A 17,861-nucleotide genomic window follows, 5' to 3' on the forward strand; every position below is an offset into this window, starting at 1 on the left:
ACTTCACTCTTGGATCCAAGCTAAGGTAAGTAAATTTCATTTTTTTGTGGTGGTGGGATGGGTAAATTGAAACAAAGCAGCAAAGCCATCAAATGTACAGGCAAAAAACAGAAAATAATAAAGTACAAAATAGTTTACTGCCAATTCTGATGCGCAGTCATACATTACGCTTAAGTGCAAAGTCAACATCAAGTTTTAATTATGCACAACATGAAAGTAAAAACATACGGCTTCAGGCCCATGAGAGTTCAAGTTCACACTTAGAAAATGCCAGTTAGACAAATGAAAATTTCACAAAAATCACATAAATTCAATAAATAACATAGATGTTTAGAAAATGTGACAGGCAAAGGTCTTCAGGCACATGAAATTGCAAAGTCACACCTTAAATATTCCAATATGTGAAAAATGAAATATTTCACAAGAAATGCCTCTCACAGGCCTCCCCATGTGTCGTCCCAATGGAGCCGAGATTTAATGACTGTACCCCCACAGGGACGACTTGTGGGGAGGCGTATGAGAGGCGGAGAGACTATTAAAAGATTAGGCGGTTTTCCTTCCATGTACGTCTGCCATATTAAGTTTGTGGCTTTGTAGAGCCATGGCTCAACTCGATGTGAATGGGGTCTTAAATTCCAAACTGTGATGGCATTTTTGGTAAACTCCATTACTGGTTAGACAACAGTATGAGGAATTAGGGTAGGTCAGGATGATAGTTGATACATGCAAATATAGGTACATGCATGTACCTTACTAATTTTTATGGTATCAAATAACAATTCATCCAAGCCTTTCTTCATCTTCATGTCATTCTTTAAGTTAGGTCAGGAAAGATGGATTTCTTCTTTATCTATGATGCTCTCTAATATGATGATTATGTCCTTGCTTTCATCATCTATCTAAAATATGATAGTTATAAATATACATGTATATTTAGCAATATAATATGTATAATTTCATAAATGCGAAGAAAAGTACAATAATGTGTGAAAATGTATGACTAATTGTGATTTACAAATAAAATAATTAAAATATTTATGTACTGAAAAAAAAATTATTTGTGCATTTAAAGTGTTATAAAGATGAAGAAGTGCAATTGGGAGAGATGAAGAAGTGCAATTGAGAGTTAGATATGCCAATTTGATGAAAGTGCTAATTACTATTTCTTGCAAAAGGGTTAATAAGTGTAGCTTAATAAAGGAAATATGGAAATATTTATACTGGAATAATTTGTTGGTTGTTGATGCGTCATATCAACGGGTTTTCAAATGAATTGAGGGATATATTGCTTTAATTGGATTTTGACTGTTCAAAACTTAAATGGGTGTTGCATTGTTTCTCCACATATATTGGTAGAAATAATTTTAACTTTTTAAAAGAAGGGGTTAATTTTTATGGTTCTGTTAATGTGCTTTCTTCGTAGTTTTGTTCTATGAAACTTTTGCATAATCCACATATATTGGTAGAAATAATTTTAACTTTTTAAAAGAAGGGGTTAATTTTTATGGTTCTGTTAATGTGCTTTCTTCGTAGTTTTGTTCTATGAAACTTTTGCATAATACACATGTTTAGCTATGTATGTGTCTTAAACAGCTGTGGATGGAAGTAATAAGGTTTGATAAAACTTGGGAGCAATTCCTCTATATATTTAAAGGCAAGTTTTGGAAAATGACATACAGACTGGAAAATGATCACCAAAATAAGTAGGTAAAACTGTTATTTTAAGATCTGCATGATCAAAGTTTGTAAAGACAAGATCTAAGGCTGAGTCATAAATGGTAGTTGGAGTTTTGACACACTGCTTAAACAGAAGGTCATGGCACATCATTTTTCTGAGGGCATTTGCATTGTTTTCATGGAGCCAGTTGACATTAAAGTCACCTACAATAATGCATTTGTTTGCCTTATATAATTATCAATAGCCCCAATAGTATTCTTCAATGTCTCAAGGAGAACTTGCATTTTACCATGAGGAGGACGGTAAATTGTGATGATGACAAAGTCAAGAAATTGTTCCAATCATGTGACAGTAATCTCAATGCCAGAGGAATTGTAATTTTTTGGAAAATTCTTTGCAGTACCATGCTGTCTATAGAGAGAACTATCATTTCGGTGTAGATATTTACCTTTTACTTGGAATTTAGCATTTAAGTCTTAAGTAGCAAATCTGGTTTCTGTGCAAGCACATACATGTATATCTGCTTTCTCTACATCGTAACGCTTTCTAATATCTTCTATATATTTATGAAGAGAACAGCAATTCCAATGGATTATTTTGAAGTGGTCATCTGGTTGTTCGTATAGAAATGAAACAGATTTTACAAGCTGTGCTTCTTGTCTTAAACGTTTCATTTCTTGTTTTACTTTTTCAGAAATGCATATTTTACCGGCATTTAATTCCAAAATATGCAACCCTTCTAATTTTTCTACATGACTTAGTGCAACATAATGCATGTGTTCATTTTTTCTACCACTGAGATCTACAACTAATTCTTTCAATGTGTCACCTTGGCATCTGTGTATTGTCTTTGCAGCAGACAACTGTAGTGGAAACTGTTTTCTTATGACTTGATATTGTCCTGTTCTTTCCAGGTGAAATTGTCTGGAAAGATAGGTGTCCATGTTTTCGTAATGTTGCTACTATATAATGGTTTGTTCATTCTTCTGGCATTTTTGGCAATGTCCTCTGAGTCAAATTATACCCAAATTATTTGTCTGTCTAAATCTACCAGTTTAACAACACTTGGTGCACCATTAGTAATGCCATCTTCTGTGTCAACATTTAGGACAATTTCTGTCCTTTATCCAACTGCAATATGCAATATCCTTTGTAAATTCATGGTCTTTTTATGATCAAATGGAAATTGCTTTCTGATGTTGTTTTCTAAATGCTTTGGTACAGACCCAGTGATTGTATCAGTGGCTGCAATTTGAAATTTTTCTCCTTACGAAATTTGATAACTGGTATGATTGAAATGTTCAACCAGTGCATTTGTTTGGAAAACGTGTAGTAATGGTTGGTGGTAAGTTTTTGATTTATCAAGCTGACGTTCACTGATAATTTTTATATCTTTGTCGGTATGATTTCCTTCTCTAAGCCTATTTAAAATTTCTGCAAACTCTTTACTGTCTTTTTGACGCATAATCTGGGTCAGTTCATACATGTAAAAATGTTTCTGCCACAAATAAGTAGCTAATGGACAATAGTCATTGTCAGGATTTTCAAATATCCAGTTATCAAACACAGGCTTCAGTTGAAATAGGTCACCTATAGCCACAATGCTAACACCTCCAAACAGTCTGTCATTGTTTTTCAGTTCTTTTAGTCTTTCATTGATGAAACTTAACATTTTACTCCCAACCATTGAAACTTCATCAATAAAGAGAACTTTAAGTGATCCAAGTTTACATCTGAAACTATTTAGCACATCAGGACCAAGTCTTCTGTATTTGAAACTTTGATTTGCTGGAATTTTCAGTAAACTGTGAATTGTGTGGCCACCAATATTATAAGCAGCTTTTCCTGTAGGAGCAACTAAAGCAACTCTAATTGTCCGAAAGTCCTCACCAGGTAAACTTGACATATACTTCAAAATGCCCTGATATAGAGCACGGGTGACAAATGATTTCCACACAACAGCACCTCCAGACAGGAATATGTGAAACGGATCAGAATTGGACTTGACTAAATGCAAAACATGATGGAAAAACTCCAACTGTTGTTTGTTCATGTTTCTAATCATTTGAAAGTAATTACTGTCAGATATCTCTTTATTGACAATTCCTTCTTCAGTGCAACTTTTGGCAGATACATGTATACCCAAATATTCTGCTAAATCATAAGACAGACCAACAGAAGACTGCACAACATTACTAGGTTCACACTGATCAGCTTTATTTTGATTCTGGGTATTTGGTGCAACAGTGGCCCACATATCTTCATCCTCACTATCCACATTATTAAGATTTCTCCAAAGGCATGCCATCTGTATCTAATAATCTAGAAGATTTTTTCTTGCTTCCACCCTTAACATTCAAATTGTTGTCATAATATGCGGCAAAATCTGCAAGGGAAACATTGTCTGAAGAAGGAAAGCGTTTGCTGTAATGTTTCAAGAGATTGCTGGACTCAATATTGTCAGATTCATCTTCCAATTCTTTTATTTCTTCCAGTGGCTTAAGCAATCGTACTCTGTCTTCAGGGGTTGTAGTGTTAATGAATACAAATGATCGAGATGCTCTTCTCATGGGTAATTGTAAAGTGATGTACTAGTAGGCAGCTTCTTGAGCACAAATTTCAACATTGTTAAGAAATTTGTTTCCAACGTGACGGACTTACGGACTTGCTGTTTTATGTTACTGTTACCTTCTCTAGCTTCTTTGCAAGCTTGACAAAGTAAATCAGACATGACTCTGTCCTTTGGAAATGTAATTTACGATATATGTTGCACAAGCATATATGTCTAAAACAAACTGAATATCCATATTTGCTCTCCATGCTTGTAAACATGACCTGGAATAATTGTTTATCCAAATTTCACTTGGGAGTCCTTTTAGGAACAATGTATCAGTCTTGATTGTAGATCTCACTGCCAAGATATAATCTTTTTCTGAGACTTGTACTTTATCTAAAAATTCTTCAAATGTGAGACTAATACCTGTGAAATCTTTGTCATTTATAATATTATGAATTAGTTTTCAAATCTTTGCATATTCTTTCTTCTGTGAAGCATCATCAAGGGGTGTCAAAATTACACTTTGTTTCATTGGAGACTGAGGAAAATGGAATCTACAAGATTTTTTCAAATTTTTTATATATGTCCTTGTATGTTTGTGTGTCTGATAAGATGCAAGTTCTTTTAATGGATCATCTTCATTTGGACTGCTACAGCAAATTGTGTTATCAACAAATTGTATAATATCTTCATTAGAATTGACACCGTATATAGGTGCATTTTCTATCCAAAGAAGCATGTGAATATGTGGACTAACTCTATGTTGAAATTCTACACGGTAAAAAAAATCTTGTATTTTACCTAATGGTGCTACCTTGTGGCAGAGAAAATGATGTATCAAACACTGCACTTGATAATCAAAATGTCGTGCACAAGTAATAGGATCACTCTGAATCAAGCAACATATCTTTCATCCCAGCTGAGTTGTTCTAGCTCTGCATCTGAATAATCTTTATTATCTACCAATTTACCCAGAGTTCTGAGTAAATGATTCCATTTTGTTTCAGCAGAAGAAAAACTGCAAAAAAAGGTTGCTGATCCTAGCTGAAGTATCATTGCAAATAGATCTTTCTTTGCTTTCTCAATTTATGGGGGGAACCACGAACTCCTCTTAAGAATGTATAACCTTCGTAAGAGTTTCTCAGTGGCTCCAGACTGTTTAAAATCTCCTGCAGTGAGTTTCTTTCCATTTGTTTTATGTTTTCTTACAGCAAGAGCCGCTGACCCAATCAATCTTTTCATCTGCAATTTTTTTGCCTTAAAAAATATGTTGTCAACACACATTGATGCTCTTCTGTCATTGCGTCTTAATTCAGACTTGCAGATGTCACTGTAGTGTACAGGAACAAGTCTGCTTTTATTTGCAGGCTGTGCATTGCCAAGATATATTTCTGGAAAAGCCAGTTCTTCACAGTGTTCATCTCTAAATATGCTGAGTGGCTGACCTTCTTGACCAGGTGCAAAAGAGTAAATTTTCTCTCTCTCTGTGTCTTCCAAGAAGTCTCTGCCTGTTAACATTGTATCTCTTATACCAGGCTTCATTTCTTTGTCATCAATTTCATCCCAGTCTTCAGTATCATTGGACTGCAAGTATTTACCTCTATCTGAATTAGCCTGTGTCATCTCCTTCCTTTGCAGCAAGTTCTTGTTTATGATATTAGCAGGTAATGATAAGTCGCATACATTTTGCACTACGTCATAGTGATCAGAATTAGTGTTTTGCAGGTAAATGGCCTTCTCAATCTCATGTGAATGATTTTTCTGATCAAGAAACTTGGCTGAATACTTCTACCATTTCCAAGAGTTGCTGCTTGCAGTAGACATAGATGTCAGTTTGTAGTAAATGTGCTGCAGCAGGTATTTATGTTTCAGTACCCCAAACATTTACATTATTCATGGCTGTTCTTCTTACATAAGTTGCTGATGTCCTGTCATTATCGCCTAAAGTATTACTTGCAAAAGCATACTCAAGCTGCTTCATATGACTGAGGATTCTGTTTCTAAGTATAACAACGTGTCACAACCAGTAATGGCAAAAGACAAACCTTGAAAAAAACAATTTCCATCTCCAATAATTTTTTTCAACTTGCTAGGTTTTGTCAAGAGAATATTACAACTAGTTTCAGGCAAATTGTGTGGACGCTTTAATTGTAAATTTAATTTGTCAGTCATTTTCTCTTGCCACAGGGCAACTACAGGCATAAAATGAAATAAAGTATTGTCAGTCCGTAGATGTTGTATCTCATTTTCAGATTCACAAAATTCAGGTAATAAATGTCGTTGCTGTATGTATGATAACTCTTTTTGCAAGTTTGAAACATATCTTACTCTGTGTCGAATTTTCTTAACAGTCTTGAAGTATCTTGAGTACCATGTTTTTCCTTGTTTTTTTTTCTTTTGAACAAGCCATAATAACTCAGTTTCAAATGCTTGTATTTTCTTAGTACATGGTGGTGCTTATAAGCCATGAATTTTTCAATTCCTACTGTACTTGGAACTCTGATTCTATTTGTCTTCATGCAATATCTTGATCTGCCTCTGGTTTGTGATTTGAATGCAGTTACTTCTAAAACATGAGGGTGTAGTGGAGAACCAGTAATTTTTCTTTCACTTTGAATAGTAGCCACAAATTTGTCAACATCAACAGATGGGTCATGTTTATAAGGCTTGTCTAAAATTACATAGAATTCATCTGCAAAATCACCATCCTGATCCATAAATTGTCCTTCTTCAGAAAATTGGATATTTCCACAATCAGAAGGGCACTCAACACAAACAGATTCTTTCAATAATAGGTTTTGTACTTGTTCCTCATTCAAATTATTCACACTTGCCCTTTTTCCATTTGTTTAAATGTGATAGAGCTGCAGGGATTATATATCTTCTAATTTCCATGTTGGGTCTACAGTTATTCCTTTTTCTTGAAACAATTTCCCATTAGCAGTTAACCAATTTGCTGCTTCAAGGTCTTTGTTAGGCCTTACATTCTGAGCATAGGCATAACTCTTAAATTTCACATTTCTTTTCAGTTGAACTTAAATTGTTGAACTGTCGGTGTCAGTTCTTGGTAATTTTGTTACAGTGGATGTTACATCTGCTGGTATGTTTACAACATTCCCTTCTAATTATTTTGTATTGTTTTCCACATGGAGCTTGATGAAGTTTCATGAAAACTAACCTTGCATGGGCTAGTTAATCTCCACTCTAAAGTTTTAAATCCAAGAAACTGGATTTTTCTGTAAATGACGTGCAATTTACAATAGCACATGGAGGTATTTTGTTCTTTTTCAAGTGAGAAGCGCATGTTAAACACATCCAATTACTGTTGAATAAATCATCAACTTCTTTGCATTGATTAACTGCTTTATTCTCTATATTCAAAATAGGCTCTCTATTTATGACAGTATGTCTGTACCAGAGTTGTTGACATATAAAGCATGTGTAAGTACAACCTTCAGTAACCTTTTTGTGGAACTGTTGTATCAATTCTTGAAGAGTAGTATTGGTTTTCTGTCTCTTATTACGCTTAGCAACTGTATCAGTCTTCCTTTCACATATTCTGAAATTGGGATCAGAACCTTTTTTGGTATTTCTCAGTAACGTTATAATCAGGATTAGATCTTTTCAACTGTTTGTGCTTTAGAATATTGTTCTTCACGTCAGACTGAGAACGTTTTAGTCTCTGATTTTCTTGTTCAGTTTTCCTGTACTGAGGATCAGATCTTTTTAACCTTTTTTGGTTTTTCTCAGTAACTTTGTAACCAGGATCAGACCTTTTCAACTGCTTGTGCTTTAGAATATTTGCTTTCACATGGGACTGAGAACGTCTCTGGGCTTCTTGTTCGGTTTCCCTGTACTGAGGATCAGACCTTTTCAACTGCTTCTGCTTTAGAATAATACTCTTCACAGCTAACTGAGAATGTTTTAGCCTCTGGTTTTCTTGTTCAGTTTTCCTGTACTGAGGATCAGATCTTTTTAACCTTTTTTGTTTTTTTCTGAGTAACTTTGTAATCAGGATGAGACCTTTTCAACTGCTTGTGCTTTAGAATATTGGACTTTACATCAGACTGAGAACGCTTTAGTCTCTGAGATTCTTGTTCAGTTTTCCTGTATTTTAGATCAGATCTAAGAAGTTGCATTCTAATTTTATTCTTCTCTCTTTTCAAAACATTTCTGTCAGTGCCACTGGTTTCCATTAATGAACTATCCAAGAGAGTTTTATTCACTGTGTTAATTTTGCTTTATTGTTTGTCTTCTGCCCATTTTAACTGCTTCTTCATTTCATCATGTAATATTTTCATATGGGGTTTGTGCAAATTTGTTTTATCAAAAATGGAAGAGATGGAATCAGAAGTAATGGGATTACCAGTGTATTTTGTCAATGTTGCTTTTCTGTACTGAAATGTACTGGCAACCTTGTCCATTAAACCGGTTTTTAAATTTATCTTAATCTTGTAGCAAGTTTTCTGACATGAACATTCTTTTCCAAAGGTTTAAGCGATGATGTTAATGTTACTATTTGAGGATCATTTTTTAGAATTTCAGAAGAAACTGATTGTTGTGATTTTTCTTTAATTTTTGGGGTACTGTTGAGAGCTTTGGGTTAACTGGCATTTTTGACTTTACAAGTAAGGCTGACATATCTGATTATGTATGATCTGAATATTTCATAGACTTAATTGAAGGATCTGCAGCATCAGTGGCACTCAAACTGATGGGCATTTCAGGATAATCTGTGTCAACTGTAGCATCTGTCTCAACTGTAGCATCTTAATGAGCTCCATAAACAGTATCATCTGAATCAATAGTAATCTCAGTAAACTCTGTCAACTCAGTAAAATCTGTCAACTCAGTAAACTCTGTCAACTCAGTTCCCACCGAGGTGGGCGTGGCTACCGAAGTAGCCACAGACAACACAGTTCCCACAGAGGTGGGCATGGCTACCGAAGTAGCCACAAGCAACTCAGTTCCCACTGAGGTGGGTGTGGCTGCTGAAGCAGACACAGTAGGAGGCCTGTTTGCCTCAGCCACCCTCTGTTGACTTTCTTTGTTCTTTTTCTTCTGCAGTGCCCTTTTTGTAGCCAAACTGTTTTTTCAAGCTAGGCATCTAAAAAAGTATAAAAATACTATATTTATTGCCAAGAATATAACAAGCTGGTTAAAAGGAATAAAATATAATGGGAAATGAAAGAGTGGTAAACAGTTTCTTTTGAGTGCAACTGCATGATAAGAATCTTTCCACAAACTACCATGACTAAGAAGAAGTGCACTGTGAAACATTATTTATTAATGTGTTAATTCTGTAATTAAAGGTGCATGTAAACTGAGTATCAGTGGAGAGTGAATTCCCAGTAACCCATGTAAGCACTTCTACTAGTTACTTGTATAAGTGAAGGTTAAATCAACATGGCAAAGGTCAGACCAAATTAATCATATATCAACCATAAAAGAGACTTAAAATGTACCTTCGTTGGTGGTAAATTTGGCCTACTTATGTGAGCTACTTATCAGTCCTTTTTATATATGGCTTAGAAAGCAGGCAAAAGAACCCATTTATGGGTAATATAAAATGTCTTTTGGCATTGCTTTAAGTAGTACTATCTGAAACTATATGGTTGCATTCATTCGGTTTTTGGTAAAACATTTAAGGGATAATAACTATTTGTTTTGGACAAAACATGAACAATTCTCCTATACCTATCAATGGTTAATGAATTCACTTCTACATTCAAAGTTAGTCCCTGTTTTTTTTCCTTAAAAGTATGTTTTTTTGCAATAATCTATTAAGAGATTATTACAGAGTATAGCCATCTATGGAGGTCACATGTCCAATGACAAGCTCGGATATCAGAATAATAGCTATAACTGCCATTTTTGTGGTAAAACAGAATATATTATATTTCTATGAGTTGTTTACAATGTTTTTATTGTGAAATATATATTTCATACAAAGAGTTATTATCCCTTTAATCCAAATGCATCTTAACTTATCACTATTCTAAATGAATGAAGTATATCTATTGCCAAGTTGATGAGGTTGAAAGCCTCAAGTAGTGCTTTGTAACTGAAACTGTGAGCTGAAATTAAGCATCACTAAAACTCAACATAAAATATTTATGTTTTCTTGCCAAATGAAATTTTCATGGGGAAAAGAGTATCTTTCTCATATTACAAGTGATTGGTAAACCTGTACCCTGCACATGGATTCAATGTTTTATTCCATTTTAAAAGAATAAGAACAATTTAATAGTGAATGCTGTGAAAACCATAAAATTTTGCTGTACTCTTCTTCCTGCCTTTACAGAAAGTACAACTGGAATGATCTGGACTTACCAACTTATATTGGGCCTGGTAACAAGTTTGATTAAGACACATTTATTTGTCTTAATATGTCAAAGCTCAGTTGTTAGACTGGGATGTAAATTATGACAAGATACACTCAGAAAAACTATTATCTAAGGGTTGTATCATTATTAAAAATTTTGGGAAAATTTGCAGGAGAAAATAGTACTTTTGGGACATGTTCAAACTTGCTCAGCCTAGCTTTAAACTCTTTACTGTTTTTACTCTTTATACAATATGTATTGATATTCTTTAATCAAGATGTCAGAAAACAAGTGAAATTAGGAAGCCATGGCTACTGAAAATAAGTGCAATGATAACATTTCTTCTCTTTATATACAGAATATCTGTACCAGGTTGACTTTTTTGTAAACAAAATACCTATGATATCTTAAATTACCTTAGATTAAATTAATCTAATTACTACTAGCTTCCAAACAGATTCATTACAGAACAAAGCAAAAAATAAAGGAACTTGGTACCTTTGATAACTGTTAGTATTACTTTAGATTCCTCTAATTAACCTGTAAAATAATAGAAAAAGAATCTCTTGCCTCATAGCTCTTACAAACTGAATGGGAATCAGCTACATATACTAACGAGCATGAGATAACTGAGTACTTGATTAAAACATATTTTTAGTACTTTTGTAACTCCGTAACTGAACATGCATTTGTGTATGTGGATATGTGGGCAAATTTGAATCCAACACCTAAGTTCATAGAACAAATGAAAAGCACATTTACACTTTTGGCAGATCTACATGTATACACAACTTATTTCTAATCAGTCAGTAACAGAAAAGAATCATTTCAATATTAATGACTCAGGAAATACTCAGGAGTCAATTGTAATAGAAATTTAACACAAACTATGTGTGTGTGTGTGTGTGTGTGTGTGTGTGTGTGGTGCTTCAAGTGTGGGTGACAATGAACATGGCATTTTTATCCATGTCAAGGTTTAATCAAGGGTAAAGTTTCCCTGTTGAAAAAAAATGCCAAATTACCTCACTGGAGTTATACAGAATGAATAACACTTTTCAACCACTTGTTTGTTGTACACCACATACCAAAAACTACTTTCACAGGTTATTTAAATGAACATCCATCCATCCATCCATTAATAAATATTTAAATTGTTCATCCCCTGATGATGAGCCTAGTCATTATAATACATTTTCAAAGGGAATATTCTCAAGTTAGGTCAACCTGTAGCTTGGTGGGACGGACTGTCTGCTTGAAAGCAATTAAGCTTAATCCCTTTATTAACCAATCATACCTACTTATACGGGGGGGAGAGGGAAATGAACTGACCTCTTCTAAAAGTTGCTGAAGTGTGGTGTTGATGGTTACCTTTAATAATCACACTGTCAAGTCAATGTGCACTAAATCAAAAGCACAGCAAAGTTATAAAAATGCTACTACCCTGTACTAGAAACTCATCCTGTCTCCATAGGGGTAAAACAAAAGATTCTCTTACCCCAAAAGCTGATGATCTGGATGACAAGTTAAATCAGCCAAACAATGATCCCCTATTTCTGCAGCAAGCATCTATCAATTGCATATTTTTACACAGGTGAACTAGTTATTATCTACAATTAATTCTGCTAAAAGTCTACATTTAAGTCTGAATATACTATGGGCTCACTGTAAAAACCTAAAAAAGCTGTAAACCTAAGAAAGATTGTTTGAAATAATCATTCTGCACAGTTAGCCACCCTCCTACTCTGCAAATGCTACACAGGTGCAGAACATGTTTGAATTGTTAAAGAAAATGTGTACCTTTTAATTTTTCTTACACAGACATGTATAAGTAATAAATCTTAAGAAAGTATATCCATGAGAACTAAGAGAACCTATTTTAAACTGCATCAGTATTTATTAATTAACCCTTTAACTCTAATATCAGTAAAAGAAAATTTATTGATTCAAAAATAAATTGCATAGTACACTTCAACTGTGATACATGGTCATTTAAAACTTAAGAGAAGGTCATTGATTAAAAACTCACACAAGCAGTTCAAGCGAGTTTCATTCTACAGCATCAAACACAGCTACATTGTATGCTTTGTGAGTTCTAATGTATCTTGAACTACAAATAAAAGCTCCCTATCCACTAAGTCAATTACATAATTATCAAACATAGCAAAAATATGTATCATTTAATATATTTTTACACTTATTTTGAAGGGGAATAAAAAGTGGATGTGTGTACTACTGTATTGTATTTATGAAAAAGCCTAGATGATTACAGAAATATTCCAGCAACTATTTTAATACATTTAAAAATGTAAACAATCACTCATGGATTAAAACAGTGAAAAACTTATCTTGAGACTTACTTTTTATGTACAGACACAGATGTGTCTGTACATATTGCCATCACCTGCGTCTGTCGTCGCCGATGCCGATGCCGATGCCGATGCCGATGCCGATGCCGTCGCCGGCGCCGTGCACTTTCCTTGTAAACACGATAAGTGGAGGGCAGTTTTACTTTTTGGCTTAATATTTACAGAGCTGATGAATATTCATAAAACGCAGGTCAAGTTCGAAAATCAGCATGATCGGGCCATTTTAAGGGAAGTTATGCTGTTTTTTCACTTTTTTCAGCATATATGCAACCCTGTAAACACAATATAAGAAAAACAGATAGGCCAATTGTCATTAAACTCATAGGAGTGGTCAATCTTATTAAAATGCAGGTTGAGTTTGAAAATCAGCATAATCGGGGCATTATTTTAGAAGTTATGCTGTTTTTTCACATTTCCTCAGATTCAAATCTTAGGCATGTTAACAGTCTCATTATTTAACTAATAAGATACGTAAAAGTGTTTGTTTGACATTTCCTGCATCTTTACAACATTGTTAGTTGATTATGTAAAAATGATGGTAAACTTGTTATCGTGTATTGTGTAATAAAGTGTCAAAAATGGAAATAAACTCATATCATTGCAGTTTGTCAGATTTAATCATTCACTATGTTCAGAATCTCAGAATGGAGGAAAAAAGACATTTAACACTATTCTATTGATATTTTTCCCATCTCATCAATTTTCTTAGTTGATCATATAAAGATGGCAGTAAACTGTTTATTTTGTTTTATGTTAAAAAAAGTGTTAAAAATGGAAATAAACCCGTGTCAGAACAGTGCTGTCTTGTTTCACATTTCCTCAGATTCAATTCTTAGGCATGTTAACAGTCTCATTATTTAACTAATAAGACATGTTTAAGTGTTTGGTTGACATTTCCTGTATCTTTACAACATTATTAGTTGATTATGTAAAACTGATGGTAAACTTGTTATCATGTATTGTGTAATAAAGTTTCAAAAATGGAAATAAACTCATATCATTGCAGTTTGTCAGATGCAATCATTCACTATGTTTAGGATCTCAGAATGGAGGAAATTGGACATTTAACACTGTTGTATTTATATTTTTCCCATCTCATCAATTTTCTTAGTTGATCATATAAAGATGGCAGTAACCTGTTAATTTTGTTTTATGTTAAAAAAATTGTTAAAAATGGAAAAAAAAACATTTCAGAACAATGCTGTCTTGTTTACATTTTGGCATTTTCAAGTTCCATGGGCCTGAAGACCTTTGCTAGTCACATTTTCTGAATATCCATGATACTAATATTTTATTATTAAAATTGATGGTCATTATGCTGTTAAACATTATGTAATATTGCATCGAAATTTGAAAAAAACCTATTTTGGGCACTGCTCCCATGATGACCATTTAAGAAAAACAATGTCACTTACTGTTCTCAAACAGTACAGTAAATATGTACAGATGTGTCTGTACATATTGCCATCACCTGTATGTGCCGTCGTCGCCGTCACTGTCGCCGGCGCTGGCGCCGTGCACTTTCATTGTAAACATGATAAGTGGAAGGCAGTTTTACTTTTTGGCTGTATATTTACAGAGCTGATGAATATTCATAAAACGCAGGTCAAGTTCGAAAATCAGCATGATCGGGCCATTTTAAGGGAAGTTATGCTGTTTTTTTAACTTTTCAGCATATATGCAACACTGAAAACACATTTCAAGGAAAACTGATAGGCCTGTTGTCATGAAACTCACAGGAGTAATCGATCTTATTATAACGCAGGTCAGGTTCGAAAATTGGCATGATCGGGCCACTGTTTTAGTAATTATGCTTTTTTCTTCACTTTTCAGCATATATGCAACACAGTAAATACAATATAAGAAAAACAGATACGCCAATTGTCATGAAACTCACAGGAGTGGTCATTCCTGCTAAAACGCAGGTTGAGTTCAAAAATCAGCTTAATCGGGCCATTATTTTAAAGAAATGCCGTTTTTTCACATTTCCTCATATTCATTTCTTAGGCATGTTAACAGTTTCATTATTTAATTAATAAGATACGTAAAAGTGATAGTTTGGCATTTCCTGCATCTTTACAACATTATTAGTTGATTATGTAAAAATGATGGTAAACTTGTTATCGTGTATTGTGTAATAAAGTTTCAAAAATGGAAATAAACTCATATCATTGCAGTTTGTCAGATTCAATCATTAAAATTTGATGTTTAATTTGCAGTTTAACATAATGTACTTTTGCATCAGAATTGACAGTAGCCTATTTTGTGCATAGTTACTTCCTGTTTTTTGTCTGTACATTTGACAGCTTTGCTGCCTTGTCTAACACTTGGAGACACCTACCTGTACCAGTGGGCATCGACTTTTAAGATTTCAGGAAAATTTACAACAGTATTATATAATACAGACCTGCTGTTTCAAGATAAACTACCAATATTTTACCTATGATAAAGCATCATTTGTAAACATAACCTTTTCTTTGTACTTATTGCTAGTAGCTATCTAAATAAAATGCACATTTCTGGTACTTAGATGATCCTGAGACTTAAATGACAATGATCTAAAACAATACTTACATTCTATTGGCACACTGATTATGCTGACTAACTTCAACTGTGTGGCTTCTTAACTTCAAATGTGATCTGGAAGAAACAGAGGAAGAATATGATATATACCCAATGAATAAGGAAAGATTACTCAATCCAGCACTGATGTTTTTATGTCAAAAACACTCCTTTATTTTTTATCAGCAACATTATTGAGAAGAAACTAAGGTAACTCTATAATTTTATAATAATATTACCAGTAACATCACCAATTACTGTGATACAGAACAAAAATTGACCTCCCTTGGAGCAGAGTACACTAAACAATACTGCTTTTTATATCACAAGCTGTTCGACACCATGAAACAGTTATGCTACAGACAGTCAGATAAGAAACGGAAGCAACCTTGATAAAGACATCAATGCACAAAGTAGAAATCTCTTAGAATTGTGTGCTAGCAATAATCTGAGGATAGTAAATGGAAGAATAATAGGTGATTCCTTGGAATACTTCACAGGTTTTAACAATCACGGTTGCCTATACGCAATTGTAAGTGACAGGATGCTCAGAAAGTTTAGTTTCTTCACAGTTCATCCCATAGATTACCTGTCAGATCACTGCTTGCTAGATCTTGCAATTAAATGTTTGGGTTATCAAGAGAAAGATAATGCTAAAATAGTGAAAAACCTTAATGATAGGTCTGGTTAGTAAATTTCATTTTTTAGGGTGGTGGGATGGGTAAATTGAAAAAATCTAATCTGGTTTTTCATTTCTTTTTACAGGAAAAAGAAGATGATGAGCGACCCCACCCGGACATGGACTTCACTGTTGGATTCAAGCAAAGGTTAGTAAATTTCATTTTTTTTTTTGGGTGGTGGGATGGGTAAATTGAAAATAAATCTAATCTCATTTTTCATTTCTTTTTACAGGACAAAGAAGATGATGAGCGACCCCAGCCGGACATGGACTTCAATCTTGGATCCAAGCTAAGGTGAGTAAATTTCATTTTTTTAGGGTGGTAGGATGGGTAAATTGAAACGAAATCTAATCTCGTTTTACATTTCTTTTTACAGGACCAAGTAGATGATGAGTGACCCCAGCTGGACATGGACTTCACTCTTGGATCCAAGCAAAGGTTAGTAAATTTCATTTTATGGTGTGGTGGGATGGGTAAATTGACAAAATCTAATCTTGTTTTTCATTTCTTTTTACAGGACAAAGAAGATGATGAGCGACCCCAGCCGGACATGGACTTCACTCTTGGAACCAAGCTAAGGTTAGTAAATTTCATTTTTTTTAGTGTGGTAGGATGGGTAAATTGAAGCAATCTAATCTGGTTTTTCATTTCTTTTTACAGGACCAAAAAGATGATGAGTGACCCCAGCTGGACATGGACTTCACTCTTGGATCCAAGCAAAGGTTAGTAAATTTCATTTTTTTGGGGTGGTGGGATGGGTAAATTGACAAAATCTAATCTCGTTTTTCATTTCTTTTTACAGGACCAAGAAGATGATGAGTGACCCCAGCTGGACATGGACTTCACTCTTGGATCCAAGCAAAGGTTAGTAAATTTCATTTTTTTAGGGTGGTGGGATGGGTAAATTGAAAAAATCTTATCCGGTTTTTCATTTCTTTTTACAGGACAAAGTAGATGATGAGCGACCCCACCCAGACATGGACTTCACTCTTGGATCCAAGCTAAGGTTAGTAAATTTCATTTTTTTGGGATAGTGGGAAGGGTAAATTGAAAAAATCTAATCTCGTTTTTCATTTCTTTTTACAGGACAAAGAAGATGAGCGACCCCTACTAGACATGGACTTCACTCTTGGATCTAAGGTAAGAAGGTAAGAAAATTTCATTTTTTTGTGGTGGTGGAATGGGTAAATTGAAAAAATCTAATCTGGTTTTTCATTTGTTTTTACAGGACAAAGAAGATGATGAGCGACCCCACCCGGACATGGACTTCACTCTTGGATTCAAGCAAAGGTTAGTAAATTTCATTATTTTTTGGGTGGTGGGATGGGTAAATTGAAAATAAATCAAATCTCATTTTTTATTTCTTTTTACAGGACAAAGAAGATGATGAGCGACCCCAGCCGGACATGGACTTCACTCTTGGATCTAAGCTAAGGTTAGTAAATTTCATTTTTTAGGGTGGTGGGATGGGTAAATTGAAAAGATCTAATCTCGTTTTTCATTTCTTTTTACAGGACAAAGAAGATGATGAGCGAACCCCACCCGGACATGGACTTCACTGTTGGATTCAAGCAAAGGTTAGTAAATTTCAATTTTTTGGGGGGTGGAGGGATGGGTAAATTGAAAATATATCTAATCTCATTTTTCATTTCTTTTTACAGGACAAAGAAGATGATGAGCGACCCCAGCCGG

This window comes from Lingula anatina, chromosome 1, assembly GCF_051362555.1.
Source record: "Lingula anatina isolate TDL-2025a chromosome 1, LinAna3.0, whole genome shotgun sequence".
NCBI classification, from domain to species: domain Eukaryota; kingdom Metazoa; phylum Brachiopoda; class Lingulata; order Lingulida; family Lingulidae; genus Lingula; species Lingula anatina.